The sequence below is a fragment of the Zonotrichia leucophrys genome, chromosome Z, assembly GCF_028769735.1.
Source record: "Zonotrichia leucophrys gambelii isolate GWCS_2022_RI chromosome Z, RI_Zleu_2.0, whole genome shotgun sequence".
Taxonomy (NCBI): Eukaryota; Metazoa; Chordata; class Aves; order Passeriformes; family Passerellidae; genus Zonotrichia; species Zonotrichia leucophrys.
Window position 1 is genome coordinate 60,775,922 of NC_088200.1, and position 13,909 is coordinate 60,789,830.

General features: G+C 37.2%; 1 protein-coding gene across 7 annotated transcripts in view; it reads left to right on the forward strand.

Moving 5' to 3' along the window:
- LINGO2 (leucine rich repeat and Ig domain containing 2) overlaps nt 1-13,909 on the forward strand; it is a 483,020-nt gene that overhangs the window by 304,230 nt on the left and 164,881 nt on the right. For 5 of the 7 annotated variants that reach the window (XM_064735329.1, XM_064735334.1, XM_064735332.1 and 2 more), the window contains 2 exons: nt 7,129-7,171; nt 13,353-13,478. The gene's annotated coding sequence lies outside the window, so the exon portion shown is untranslated. The remainder of the gene's footprint in view (nt 1-7,128; nt 7,172-13,352; nt 13,479-13,909) is intronic. The other 2 variants (XM_064735331.1, XM_064735335.1) reach the window with 1 other exon arrangement.

A 13,909-nucleotide genomic window follows, 5' to 3' on the forward strand; every position in this document is an offset into this window, starting at 1 on the left:
TTAAAAAAAGGAAATAGGTATGCATTTATAATTGTGTATAAAATTGAAAATATGTCAGGACAAGAAATATTTTTTTTATTTTTCTTCTGCACTCTTCTGCATTCTAGGATAGTCCACATTGGCTGCATTTTCAGTTAATCTAAACTGCCTGCAGCAGAGGTATTCTTATTTATATCTTCTGAAGCAAAATGCTATTAGGACTGTTATTCACGTTCTTTCAGTAGCTATATTTGGTTGAATTCAACTGTACTGAGTTAGTCCAAAAAGGAACAGAATTAAAATTGCTGAGGGGTGAGTAACCCATATTCATATTCATCTTATGTTGATTTGGAGAGATAAGAGGTAGAGAGACTGATCTGAGTCAGCAAAACTATTTATATTCAAACTGCTTTAAACTAGTTATATCAAGGCTGTTGGCCAGCCAGTCTTTTTGATGCATATAAGCAGTTACAGCTAAGCAAAATTTCAGCTTGCACCTAATACAGACCTCAGCTCTGAGGTCTGTGTTGAAAGAGAAGGAACATTTATACAGCTTTAGGGTTTTTTTCTAAATTAGAAACTTTGGAACCTCAGAAACTACTGTTGAATGTCATCATTATTCCCTGTTAGTCCTTGCTAATGGCATTTCTGATAATATCTGATTAAACCAGTCTAAAGGAACATACAGGTAGGATGTTGAAAATCTTTTTAACCAATACTTGAAATCTTTGCTGTGAAAAGAATTTGAAGCATAGTTCTTTTAGCTCTTTCTAAACTGTCTTTAGACACTAGAGTTACCAGAAAACCTGTGAGTGGCAGAATTATTGTTAGCATAATTGCTATATATGGACTTGGGGAGGAACAATTGAAATATTAGCCCTGCTGATACACACTGCTGAAACTGTTCTCATATCCAGCTCCTGGAGGGCATTGTCTTTAAGGTGCACCTGCTTTAGTCTCAAACCAGGTGCACCTTAATCCATCAATTTACTTATGGTTTTTAACGTAGTGTGAGAAGATACATGCTGACAACAAAGTATTTAGTGGTTCTAAATTTTAGTAGCTCTTACAATCTCAAAGTATGTCTCGGTGCATATCAAGCTCTGGTTTAGCTGAGCAGGATGTATTTCTGACAGCACTTGTAGAGTCAGAATCACAAGATATCCTAGAAACAGCTGCTCTTCAAGGTTTTACTGATCTCTTAAATTATGTAAATTGGTAAGCAACAGGAATATTTCCATTTGAGAGTATTACTATGGCTATAGCACTGTTTTAGTTTGCAACATAAATAGCAGATTTTACTTCCCATCACAGCAGCCAGCATATACAAATAGACTACTTGAATTCTGGGATGATGTTAAAGGAGGCAAGAAAGGTACAGTGGATTCCTTTTGAATCGTTTTAAACTGGCCTATTATGAAGTGTTAGCAGAATGTGTAAATTAAAGGTCAGTAGGGAATTGTAACAACTTACCACTTCAAAAAGCATTTTTTTTTAAACTGCATTTTTGGCACACTTATTTTCTAGTTTCTGGTTTTCACTTGTTCCATTTTAGGATGTGCAGGATGCTACAACTTATGGAAGTTTATTTGTTGCGCTCCTCCAAATTCCTAGTTCAATGACGTGTTTTCAATTACAGTTAAATTATTCTGGTAAAAATATTCCCAAAAATAGGTTAGCTGAAAAGTGTTATGAAAAAGCTTTATAGTGGATAACATTTATTACGGCCTTGTGTTGTCTACAATATCGCATCAAGAAAAGGTTTTAGAAACTGGTTTGGATTTTACTTTATTTAAAAGAGAAAATATAAGAATTTAAAAGAGAAAATATAAGAAAAGAACAGATGTTGTAAGAAATAGAGAGCATTGTGCAAGCCTGACTGTAGCAATGTGATCTTGGCTGTGGCACTGTGAGCATCTTCTGCCTAGTGCAGCTCCTTCACACAAGCACAAACCCTACCTCTCACACTTTGCTGCACAATCCTGTGTCTTTCCATGAAGAGCTAAAGCTTATTGCCTGTAAGGGACACCTGCATGCACTAAAGGCTTTCATCCTTCCTGAATGTATTGCTGTCTAGTGGCTGAAATGCACTGCTGTGCCTGCACTGGCATTTTATTAAAGTTGTGATAATCCAAAGCACAGTATAGACAGCACAAGAGAAATTGGTCTGCTCTTCCTTTGCTCCTCAGGTATTGTTTTGTGGCTACAACCCAAACAAATTTTAGCAGAAATTATGAAAAATTTCCATCACTGTCCTCTCAAAAATTTCCATAGAACTGTAATTGTTCACAGTGGCGTATCATGTTCTGATAAAGCCATGAATTTCAAAAGTTCTACTGTTGCTTTGATGGACTTGACCTTGCTTCATTTTCTGCTTCTATTTGGATGCTTTTTCAGTTCCATGAGGTTCATTACTCTTATTTTCCATAACCCTGATTTAAATACAAAGTTGCCAGCACTAAGGCATGTTTTGGCTTTTAAGTAATAATGCTATGATTAAGTCAGCAGAAATCAATCCATAGCAAATCAAGAACTACGCAGACTCAATTTTCTTAGTGAAAGATGGATTTTTTTAGTTGTAGAGGAGGTAGAGGAACGTAGCAATTTTTTATTCCATTTAGTAGCAACATGTTAGTTACATTGTTCTCATCCTCATGTCAGAAAATGTACGTGTTCCTGTGACAATCAGATTGTCACTTGAAAGGTCTTTTAAAATATGAGAAGCAGCTGTCAGTGAAGCATGTGACTTTGCCACTAAGAATGAAGAAATGATGAAGGCTTTTGTATGGGTAAAGAAGCCAATGCTTTTTAAGGCAGCTCAGAATAAAAAGGGATGTGATGCGACCAGCATGGAAATCTGCTGGTTATGTGCCTTCCTAAGCACATTCTGCCATCAGTGCATTCCTTCTGTGGTTGTGATGTTAATTCCTGTTAGAGAGTACTAGTTATGCATGCTTAACTTCGTGAGAAATCTTCCTGTGGATGTAGATGATTTCGTTGGAGCTGAATAATTTTCATAGCCTGTAGCTGCATCACTCTTTGTATGCTCAAAGTGAATATCCACTGTTATTCCTTTAAGTAAACACAAAATTTTCTGATTTTCCTTGCTTTTGCAATGTGCATGCTAGATATTCTTTTAGTTATAAGATTAAGATAAAATTCATTCATCTGTAATTATATTATCTCATTTGGCATCTAACTCTAGGACAAGAAATCAGTGATTTAATTTCCTTTCAAAGTCTTTGTCTATCAGATACAGAAGAAGCTTAGTAATTACCTCAGTCATTGTGAGAACTGTGCCTTCAATATTACATTCTTAATTGTTTTTAGATAAGCAAATTTATTTTTATAGCTCATTCAACTGAGTATTGCAGGTTGGATGATTCTCCCTTATTTTCAGTGTAGATAGCAAGGTCTATAGATTATATTAAGAGAAATTAATATTGTCCTTTTGGTACATACAATAGGATGCATAAAAAGTACTTACCTGAGTACACAATATATTTTGATTTTATATGAGAAAATTTAATCTAAAATAAACACATTTAATAAATATTCACAGAACACCCCAGTAGAGATCTGTAGTGTGCCTGAAACTTCCAAGAGCTTCATCATCACATTAAAATTAGTTTTATATTATAACTGTGGGTGAGATAAACCCATCCTTTGTGTGGCAATATCATGTTTATGGTCCAGTCAATTGTGCAGGAATAATCTGTATATTTTCAACCACTAATTCACAAGTCTCTGGTTGGGAAAATTTTACTGCGTGCCTTGAGCTGAATTAAACACCGGCTTGTGCTTAAATACAGAAGATTTAATGTACAGTGCACTGGGCAGTCTTATCACCATAAGCTGCTCTTCCTGGTGCATGCAGAGGTGCATCAGGAGTTGATTCCTTATGTACACATTCAGTGGTACCAATCCCATGATTGTTAACCCAATATTGGATCCATTCTCCATCACAGTTCTGCTGCCCCAAGGTGGCCTTTGGCCTTTGAGCACTTATGTCCATGAGTGATGGATTGCTGCAAGACAACTCTGCAATGTACCTCATTCCCAAGGGAAACTTCACTCCCTTATAGACAGTCCTTCTGTCCTGTCACTCCTGTTCTGTTCAAACTGTTCATCCTCTTCTGCATTCTTGTCCTCCATGCCACATCATTTTTTGGTCACAAATTACCAAGTTTTAGCAGCTACAGTTTGATTTTCCTCTTCACTCTACTGTGTATGCACACAAGCCCCCTAACTTGACCACTCTTTCCAGATTTTCAGAGGATCAGCAAAACGGCAACTGCTGCAAAAGGCTGCTCTTTCAGCAGAGAATGACATTTCTTTGAAATGTGGGAGCACTAGAACATGACAACCCTTGAGAGAAATTTCTACCTAACACCATAGGCTGTAAATTCTTTCACCAACTGAACCATCATATTTTTGATATTTTATGATTCATCACAGTGCATCTTATTCTGTCACCGATGTAAAGCTCAATGTCTCAATTCCACCACTGGCCTAATTTTGTTTCTAAGAGTTCATAAGATCATAGCTAGCAGACTAGATCGTAACTAGCAGACAAAAGAAAATCCAGTCCAGAGCCCATTGCTCCTTGGAGTAAACTAATCCCACCACCTGATGTGTTGATATATGTATGTCTTTTTGTTTTACAAATCAGGATTCCTATTTTTGCATTTGAACAAACTGTGCCAGGGAGTGAATTAATTAGTTCTTGAGATGAAATAAATTGACTAGGTACATGAAGTATGTTAGTCTCTTGTGAGATTGTTCTAAGCATATGAAAATTGTGGCGTTTTTTAAATCAAATAAATGTTTCAGAATATAAGTACTTTTCAACAAGTACTGTTCCTTAGTGAAATGTAGTGTAGTCATCACTGAAGAATGTCAGCTACTTTCTCATCAGTGATTAATGGAGCTGATAGTCTTGGCTTCAATGTCATTTTGTCAAGAATCCAAGAAATATATCATTGTCAAAAATACAGTAATTGGAGGATCAGGGCCTGTGAGGTCACTGGTAATCTTTTTCTGTATTGAATTGGGCAAAGTACAAACCAAGTTGACAATAATTTTTAGCATTAGCTGTTACATCAGCTGAAGTCTGAACCACCATTTCAATCTGAATGATTGAAAAGCATTTTGTAGATAGTATCATGAAATAAGAGTTGTGGGATTTTTGAAAGGAACATTAGCAAAAGATCTGTTTGGGAATATTCACTTAAAATCAGAATCCCATCATATGTACAGCAGAAAGAAAGCTTTGATGGAATAAGCTTGATAATTCTTATGCTTACAATGTGATAGAGACATGTATTCTATTAAGTTAAAATTTACAGCTAAAAAATTACATTCTTCAAGTGCTTTTTGTCATAGCTGGAGGGAATTTTTTCATACTGTTTTAAACATCAGTGTGTTTATCTGAATCATTCCAGTTAGAAGGAAGTCCTGTTTCCTTGAATTTCATGCATTTGTTCAAGGTTCATTTTTGAGATACTTGATTCAAATAAGAAAATTTTAACTTTGGGTGGTTGTCATTTCATTTTGTATTTTTTAAATTTTATTCTTCTGCAACAATACTTATCTAAAGATAAGTATTTACTTTTAGAATAAAAAGAGTAAATTTACTTTTTTTGTATGCAGGTTAATGCAATTGAAAATGTTTGTCAGGAGTTTCAGTGTCTTTAAAGTTAAATAAATTGCTGGCATATTTATCTGTACACAAAAATATATAATTAATGAGAAAACTATAATTTTGGTACATCAAAAAATCAGAACTTATCTCTAATAAGACACAAGACATGTTGTTAAAGGTGAGGAACTATACTTTTACTTATGCTAGCCAATAAAACAACTGCTTTAGAGACAAGGTTACTCTGATTCTTACACCCCTGGGATTGCTTTTACAGAGGCCACTTAGTGACATGAACAAAATGTCTTGGATCATCCCCATACAACTGTGTATTTTGCTATAAAACATATCAACCTGTGAAATTTGGGTGAATAGGATGTTTCTACTATCTATATCATAATAAGACAAGCTCTGTAATAGAGTAACAGTAACTAACTTGGACTATAGCTTTATCATATTTCAATGGTGGAAGGTAAATTCACACTTACAGAAAATTGGATGTGGCAAGTTTGATATTTTATGAATTAAGACATTTTCAAAGGGATGAGGGATAAACTAATATTTTCAGGCAGTATTTAAAAAAATATGTGCCAATGCTATACTCATACATATGCAAGTCTGTATAGATCTATAGTAGTATAAGTATACATTTATAAATATATATCTGGTAGAACAAGGGATGACAAGGACATACTACCACAGAAGTATCTTCTCTCAGAAAAAAATATGCTGGCATCATCTGTTTGTCAATGGGGCTTTGATATCTTGAACTCAAGGGCTAAGATACTTAAATAAAATTTTTTTTTTACTTTTCTGAAATCACTGCACAGACAGAGGAGCAAAGGATATGTTCCAATTATACAACAGAGTATGAGAGTGTGTGATGACATTCTCCTAACATGTACAAAACAAAAGTGAGGATGAGAAAAGGCTTATCAAGGTATTCCTTGGCAAAATAAACTGCTCCCAGTGCTGTGCCTATAATGCTTTGTCCAATGTGCTGACACTGGTAAACCAAAGGTCCAGTCATTACATTCTCCTTCATTACAAAAAAGCCGAGTAAGAAGTTGGTGCTAGGTATTTTCTTTCTGTCACCCGTGAGATTAGTATTTATTCTTCAACAGTTTGTTGGTTAACTGCAGCTGCAGTAAACGGTGCTGCAGAGGGACTACAAAATATAGTTGATACCCACTTCATAAAATGGTTGCTTTAGAAAGGTTTCTTGCTAGGCTTCATAATATAGAATGAATGTAAATCCAGGAAGGCAGGCTGGACTGAGGAGGACTGGATAGTACAGTGAAACTTCTTGGAAAACTCAAAAAAGGAACTGAGGGACTGAAGAAATTGCACTCATCTCTTGAAAGTGGCTGGAAATCAGACAGGAGCATGCTGCTAGGTAATAAAGGAGTTTGAAAACTGTGATGAACAAAAGCCTTCAGAGGACAATGACTTTTATCCTAAACTGAATTAGTTTCAATAGTGTTAATGAAGGAATTTTCTTTTCAAAGGTTCTGTGATTGTCTCCAGGACTTGGACCCTCTAAGTTTTAAGGTATGTTGTTTATGATTTCCATAGTAAAACAACTCAATATGCATATGCCTTCTATTGCTGTTTGTGTATATGTTGCAAGACAGTTAAAAATTAAATTGGTTTTGTCTTACATTTGCAAATGCTAAGAATTTTTTTCTCTAATGGAAAAGGTGGGATGTATGTATTTTTTCTTCTTTTGCCTGGCGAGTGGGTCACAGGTCATATTCGTCATCATTCTTAAACAGATGAAATAGCTTTAAAAATGTATAGACTGATAAGTTTTATTCTGTTTTGTGGTTTACACTTGTAAATCAGGAAGTCTGAAAAAGAAAGAAAAATACAATCTCTACATTTCGAACTTTTCTTTACTGAGGCTTCATTTTGATTGACCGTGTATCAAAGGTCATGTTCCTGTAACTCATTATTTGAGAACATCATCTTTCCATTTTTTTATAAAATAGGGTGCTTGGTGCAGCACTGTGGATAGGAATAGAGGGGGAAAAGGAAAAGTGTTCAAGGAAGGGAAGTTCAGGGAAGGGAAGGGAAGTTCAGGGAAGGGAAGTTCAGGGAAGGGAAGGGAAGTTCAGGGAAGGGAAGTTCAGGGAAGGGAAGGGAAGGGAAGTTCCGGGAAGGGAAGTTCCGGGAAGGGAAGTTCCGGGAAGGGAAGGGAAGTTCCGGGAAGGGAAGGGAAGGGAAGGGAAGTTCCGGGAAGGGAAGTTCCGGGAAGGGAAGGGAAGGGAAGGGAAGGGAAGGGAAGGGAAGGGAAGGGAAGGGAAGGGAAGGGAAGGGAAGGGAAGGGAAGGGAAGGGAAGGGAAGGAAGGGAAGGGAAGGGAAGGGAAGGGAAGGGAAGGGAAGGGAAGGGAAGGAAGGGAAGGGAAGGGAAGGGAAGGGAAGGGAAGGGAAGGGAAGGGAAGGGAAGGGAAGGGAAGGGAAGGGAAGGGAAGGGAAGGGAAGGGAAGGGAAGGGAAGGGAAGGGAAGGGAAGGGAAGGGAGTATTTAGTTGCCAACTGGAGTTTAAACACAACAGTGATTTAGAGCCCTTCCTTCCTTCCTTCCTTCCTTCCGCCACTTCCTTTTTTCTCCTTCTCTCCACCTTTTTTCCTGCTCTAGGCTGATTACACTAGTGTTATAGAACAGTGAGAATTTTTAATATCCTTTGAATGCCCTTGAAAACAAACTGGTCCTTTTTCTGGGATCCAGGATGTTACTGAATTACGGTTGACGTATTTTTTACATTTTCTTTTGTTTCACTGTACACTATAGCTCCAAAAAGACCTCCAAATCTGTATGGGATTGTGATAGCACCATCACAATACTTTCTATTCTGAAAGTTCCCATTCTTTGTTCCAATCACCTTTCACCTTTCTTCTTTGTTTTGTTGCTGTGCTGCCTCTGAAATCACTCTGTCACTAACCCACTGACAGGTCTCAAAATTCAGAACGAGCATTTAAAGCAAGTCGTCAGAACTGATATTATGTCCATGTGCTTTTCTCTCAGCCAGCTCTTTTTTTCCACCCTTTGTCTCATTTAACTGTCCAAACTCTTGATTTAAGCGTTAAACCCTTGGGTCAATTAATGGTCCATAACATTTATACTGTCAGATGCAACATGAAACTCCTGCTATGGTGCCCTCTTTTTCCATTAGCACTATTAAAAAATTATGATAAAAAAATAGAGTGAGAGATTAATATCTCCTTGGAGTTTATACAGAACAAGCCAAAGAGCAGTTATCCACATCTCCCATTTCTTTCTTCTTCGAGACCTAGGCACAGTTATGAAATTGCTAAGCAAGACCAGCAAAATGCTAATAGTGCAATTAGCAGTGCAATTCTCAAACCTGGGTGGAATTTCAGGCCATCACAGAATCTAAGCTCCCAAGGTGTAAAGAAATAGCAGAGCACTGTCACCAGTAATATCATGAAGTTTCTCGTATGCAGAAATTGGATTCTGCTTCAATAGAACATCCCTGAACAAAGAAAATGCAAAACATAGCCATTTATATTGTTTCCATGAAGGTGGAAATGCAACAGAATGTGTAGGCTTATTTTGCATGCGTTGCTTGTTTGATTTTGTTAGCCCCTACTAAGTAGCACACTATTAGGTCTCTGTTCTGTGGGAAGAAGCTTTTAAAAGTATTCTCCAGACTTTACCCTTACTGTCTCTCCAGTATTACCTCAGTTCACTTTCAAAAATTGGAATGCAGTTATGGTAAAAATGAACAAGTAGAGGATGAAATTGATGTTAAATATTAAACCTGTCTATTTAAATGGGGTTCTGGAGAGTTAGATATACTGGCATATCCTTCTTGTGCAGATTCTTTATTTAAATTCTAGTTTTTTGAATATCCATGACTTCAAAAGTCACAGCTAATATTCTTCCATGAAACCCACTGTCTTAGAAAAGTAAAGACAAAATAAACCTTCTCTTTTTTTTGCTGTTGTAAATGATTTTGTTATTATAACAGAGTTTACACTGATGCATCTCAAAGCACTGTGAAGTAAACGGAAGCTGTGATTATTTTTTTTCATTCTTTCATTTTATAAGACTTCATGGAACCACAGAATGGATGAGGGTGCTAAGCATGTCTGGAGACAGCCTAGTTCAGGCCTCTGCTCAAAGCAGAGTCATCTAGAGTAGATAACTTAGGACAATGTACAGTCAGATTTTGAGTATCTCCAAGGATGACAACCTCACAATCTCCTGGGGAACCTACTCCAGTGTTCAAACAGCATCACAGCAGAAGTTCTTCTCTTAATGTTTAGACATAACTTCATTTATTTCAGTTTGTGGTTGTCTCTTGTCTCGCCACTTGGCATTAGTGCAGAGTTTAACTTCATCTTCTTCAGTTGCTCCAGATATATATTTATACACATTGATAAGATTCACCCAAGTCCTTTTTCTCCATGCTGGAGAGTCCCAGCCACTGTCAGCCACTACTCATGTAAGACAAGCTTTGATCCACTATCTCTGTGACCCTGTGCTGAAGTTGCTCTAGTGTGTTCATGTCATTTGTTTCAGAGAGGGCAGAGCTGTGCACAGACCCCTCAGTCTGTCTCACCAGGTGTAAAGCAGAGGGGAAGGATCAGATGCCTCGATCTGCAAGCAACACTTCTGCTAATGCAGACCCTCTTAGCTGCAAAGGCAACATGCTGCAGCATGGTCAGCTTGTTCCCAGGAACTCCAGATTCTTCTCTGCAGATCTGGTTTCCAGCCAGTCACCCCCCACCATGAACTTATGCTGGAAGTGTCCTTCCTCCCCAGACATAGGGGTTTGCATTTTCATTGATTGAACTGCATGAAGTTCCTGTTCATGCATTACTCCAGCCTGTTAATGCTCTCTAACAGGCAGTAGATCCATCTGATATATCAACCACTCCTTCCTGGTTTGTATCATCTTCAAATTACTGAAGGCAAATTCTTCTTAACTTCTGTATGTGGTGGGGGAACACCCCTGAGCTTTGTAGAGGTGTTCCTTGAAAGTCAGTCATCTTTTCCCCTAAAAAGTAAGGAAAAAAGTGACAGTAAACACAAGTGGGTCTGCTGAAAGAACTCTTCAGAAGATTACAAGAAATCTAATTCCTAAATAATTTTTTTTTGCTTTTGCTGTCCACAGTGATCTAAATTTCATTTATGAGCTCTCCTGATCTAAAGCTCTGCCATGGATTCTGAGTCAAAAATTGCTGGCAAGCAATAGATGTTATCATTGTTCAGTCTTTCCTTTTCTGAAAAATTAAAACTCATTGAGTAGTCAAGGTATAACCTTGCGCCTGGGATATGAACACAAAATTTGAGTCTTATGCTAGGTGAGTTGTTTTTTCTGGAAATATCAGACACTATACACACCAGGGAAATCACAGCTAGTTTGCTCTTTTGTTTCCCTGCTTCCCCACTTTGTGTTGATTCTTAATTAATTCATATAAATCCTCCTAAATTCTCATGACATTGTTTCTCTTTATTGCTCAATATTTCTTCCTTGGATTTCTCTATAGACCTCAGCTCCTCATTTATTTATGTTGGTATCTTCTTGCTTTGTTGATTTTTATGGTGGATCTGACCTATGAAACATAATTTATCAGGTGTCTTAGTTTAACCCTGGCTGGCAACTAAGCCCCTCCTTATATACCCACTCCTTCACTCCCTCCTGAAGGGTAAAAGTGAGTAAACTTTTGTGGATTAAGATAATGATGGTTCAATGGGTAAAGCAAAGGAAAACAAGGAAATCATTCACTACTTCCCATCCACAGGCAGCTCTTCAGCCATCTTCAGGAAAGCAGGGCTCCACTATGCTTAATGTAGAATTGGGGACACAAACACCATTTCTCCAAATCTCTCCTCCCTTTCTTCTTTTCCCTCCAGCTTTATATGCTGAGCCTGATGCCATGTGGTATGGGATATCCCTTGGGTCTTTTGGGGTCAGCTGTCTCAGCTGTGTCACCTCCCAGCTTTCTGTGCACCCCTCAACCTCCTCACTGACAGCATAGGTGAGGAGAAACAAAGGCCTTGTGTCTGTCATAGCACTGCTCAGCAGTAGCAAAAATATGCCTTGGTTATCAGTATGGTTTCTAGAACAAATGCAAGCAGAACCCCATACAATTAATAGGGAGAAAACTAATCCCATCCCAGCCAAAATCAGCAAAACAGAGGATCAAACATCCTTGACTTTCCTTGACTCTTTTTTTTAATGCTCTGTATTCAGAGCTTAATTATTTATAGGAGATCTTGCAAAGCCACCTGTGGCCACATATATGAGTTTTATCATTGAAATCTCTTCATACCTCTCAGCCAATGCTTGTCTTGCATGTAGTCCATAGTCTTTGTCTTTCTCTTCCCTCATTTCACCCTCCAATCCAGTGAAGGATGGCCTTGGGCCTTTCTGAAGAAGGAATCTTCCTTTGTGGTGTCCTGAACTAACAGGACCCCCATTTGTTAGCACAGGTGTGTGGGTTTGGGTTAGCATATTAGTGGAAATTTTGCCTGCTGCTCCATCTATTGATATTTAGAGATAAATACCTACCCTCACTGAGTTAAACACCATTCCTGTCTATTTTTCTGCTCCAGATTGTTCTCATTTTAAGCAGTTTTCTTTTTCTTTTGACACCAAAATTGGCTGGAGAATAAACTTTCTAACACAATATGAGGTATTAGAAAGCAGGTGTTCTTTATTACAATGCTGGACACATTTGGAGGATTTTCCTCTACTCAAATGTGTGCATGAAAGTTTACAAGAGGTTATTTATTCCATCAGGACCATACACATTCATTGCAACATACTTCCTAGCTAATAGATAAATATAACTTTTCCTAGCACTAACTTATATACCTCATCCCTTTTACTGGAACTCCTTTTGTGGTCTTAGAGGGTCATGTAAAGGAGTTTCTGGTGGTTCTATTCACTGACAGCCCCCAAAACTGTAAGTGGCCCTGCCTTACAATTCTTAGGGCATGCACTGTTCTTTTTTGTTACAGAAGTTTGCCACAAAAATCACTTAGGTTCCTCATTGTGTGTTTATCCATTGATTCCAGCTACATTTACCATCCTGTGTGTCTACTTTAACATTCTTTTATCCAATTGATTGTTAATTTTAAGCTTTATCTTGCAATTTCAAGGGAACTGAAAATTTTTATCTTCCATGCTATCACTTTAGAGAAGTAAATGATTAAGGTCAGTCATCAGTTCTCATTTTGACCATTTCAGCCCAATTTATCTTTTTCTGACTCAAGAATGTCCCCTGTGTATGCTATTATCAAATTCTAGTTTCTGGAGAAACTTTATCCCTCATATTACCTTCTGCCTTTGTCACTTACATTAAAGATCAAAATTGATCATATAGTTTGGATGTATCCAAATCTGAAATCTTAGTTAATTTATTTCCTATAAGATGCAGAAATATCACACAGTTTTAAAAAATATTTGGAGTATTTAACTTTCAATATACACAGTCCAACATATTCTGAAGATTTTATGAATAAAATTTTCCAGTGCATTTCTGGAAGATGCTCATAAAATCTTTACTTTTTGTTTATACTCCTTTAGGTGTCTGTCATATTATGCTTCTAGAGAAAAATTTCTTGCTGCTCCACAGGAGGTGTTATGATGGAAATTACAAGCAAAGATAAAGAATTCTTTCCCATGTATTTTGAGTTCCACAGTACATTTATTATGATAGTGTGAATATTAGTGTATTCATTCCTCAATTTCAGTAAAATTCTGCTCTGTGTTGGACAATGGAGACCCAGGCATCAATCAGTGACTGATCTGTATGCACTGGATTAGATGGAAAAAAACCCACCAGCACCTCAATGCAACATATTCAGTTGATTTTTAAAGTAAGTTCCACTAATCTTTATCTTTTCCTGCATTCATCTCGCCTAGCGTATGATGAAAACAATACTGTAATTTCTGATCATTTAGCCCAGTATGATCCTAAAACCATGGGTATTAGTTTCTCTTCCATTTGAAGTCATGGATGATAAATTTTTTTGGCTTGGAACTTTGTTTTTCGTGGAAATGCATCATGCTTCAGATGCACTGAACTCTCACTTCCAAATTGGGCAAAGACTGATGAAGGCTGAACAACAGTTTCTCTTTTGATTCATTCATTTTACTTCATTGCTGCAGGTTAAATGTAGGCTGAAGGCTTTAATTTACTTAGAAGCCATACTATATTTTAACTTTAGAAATATTTGCAAAACTAATTTTACTGTAATTTTCTTTCAGATGTTTCTCAATGCAGATAGAATGTTTTCTTTTTATCATA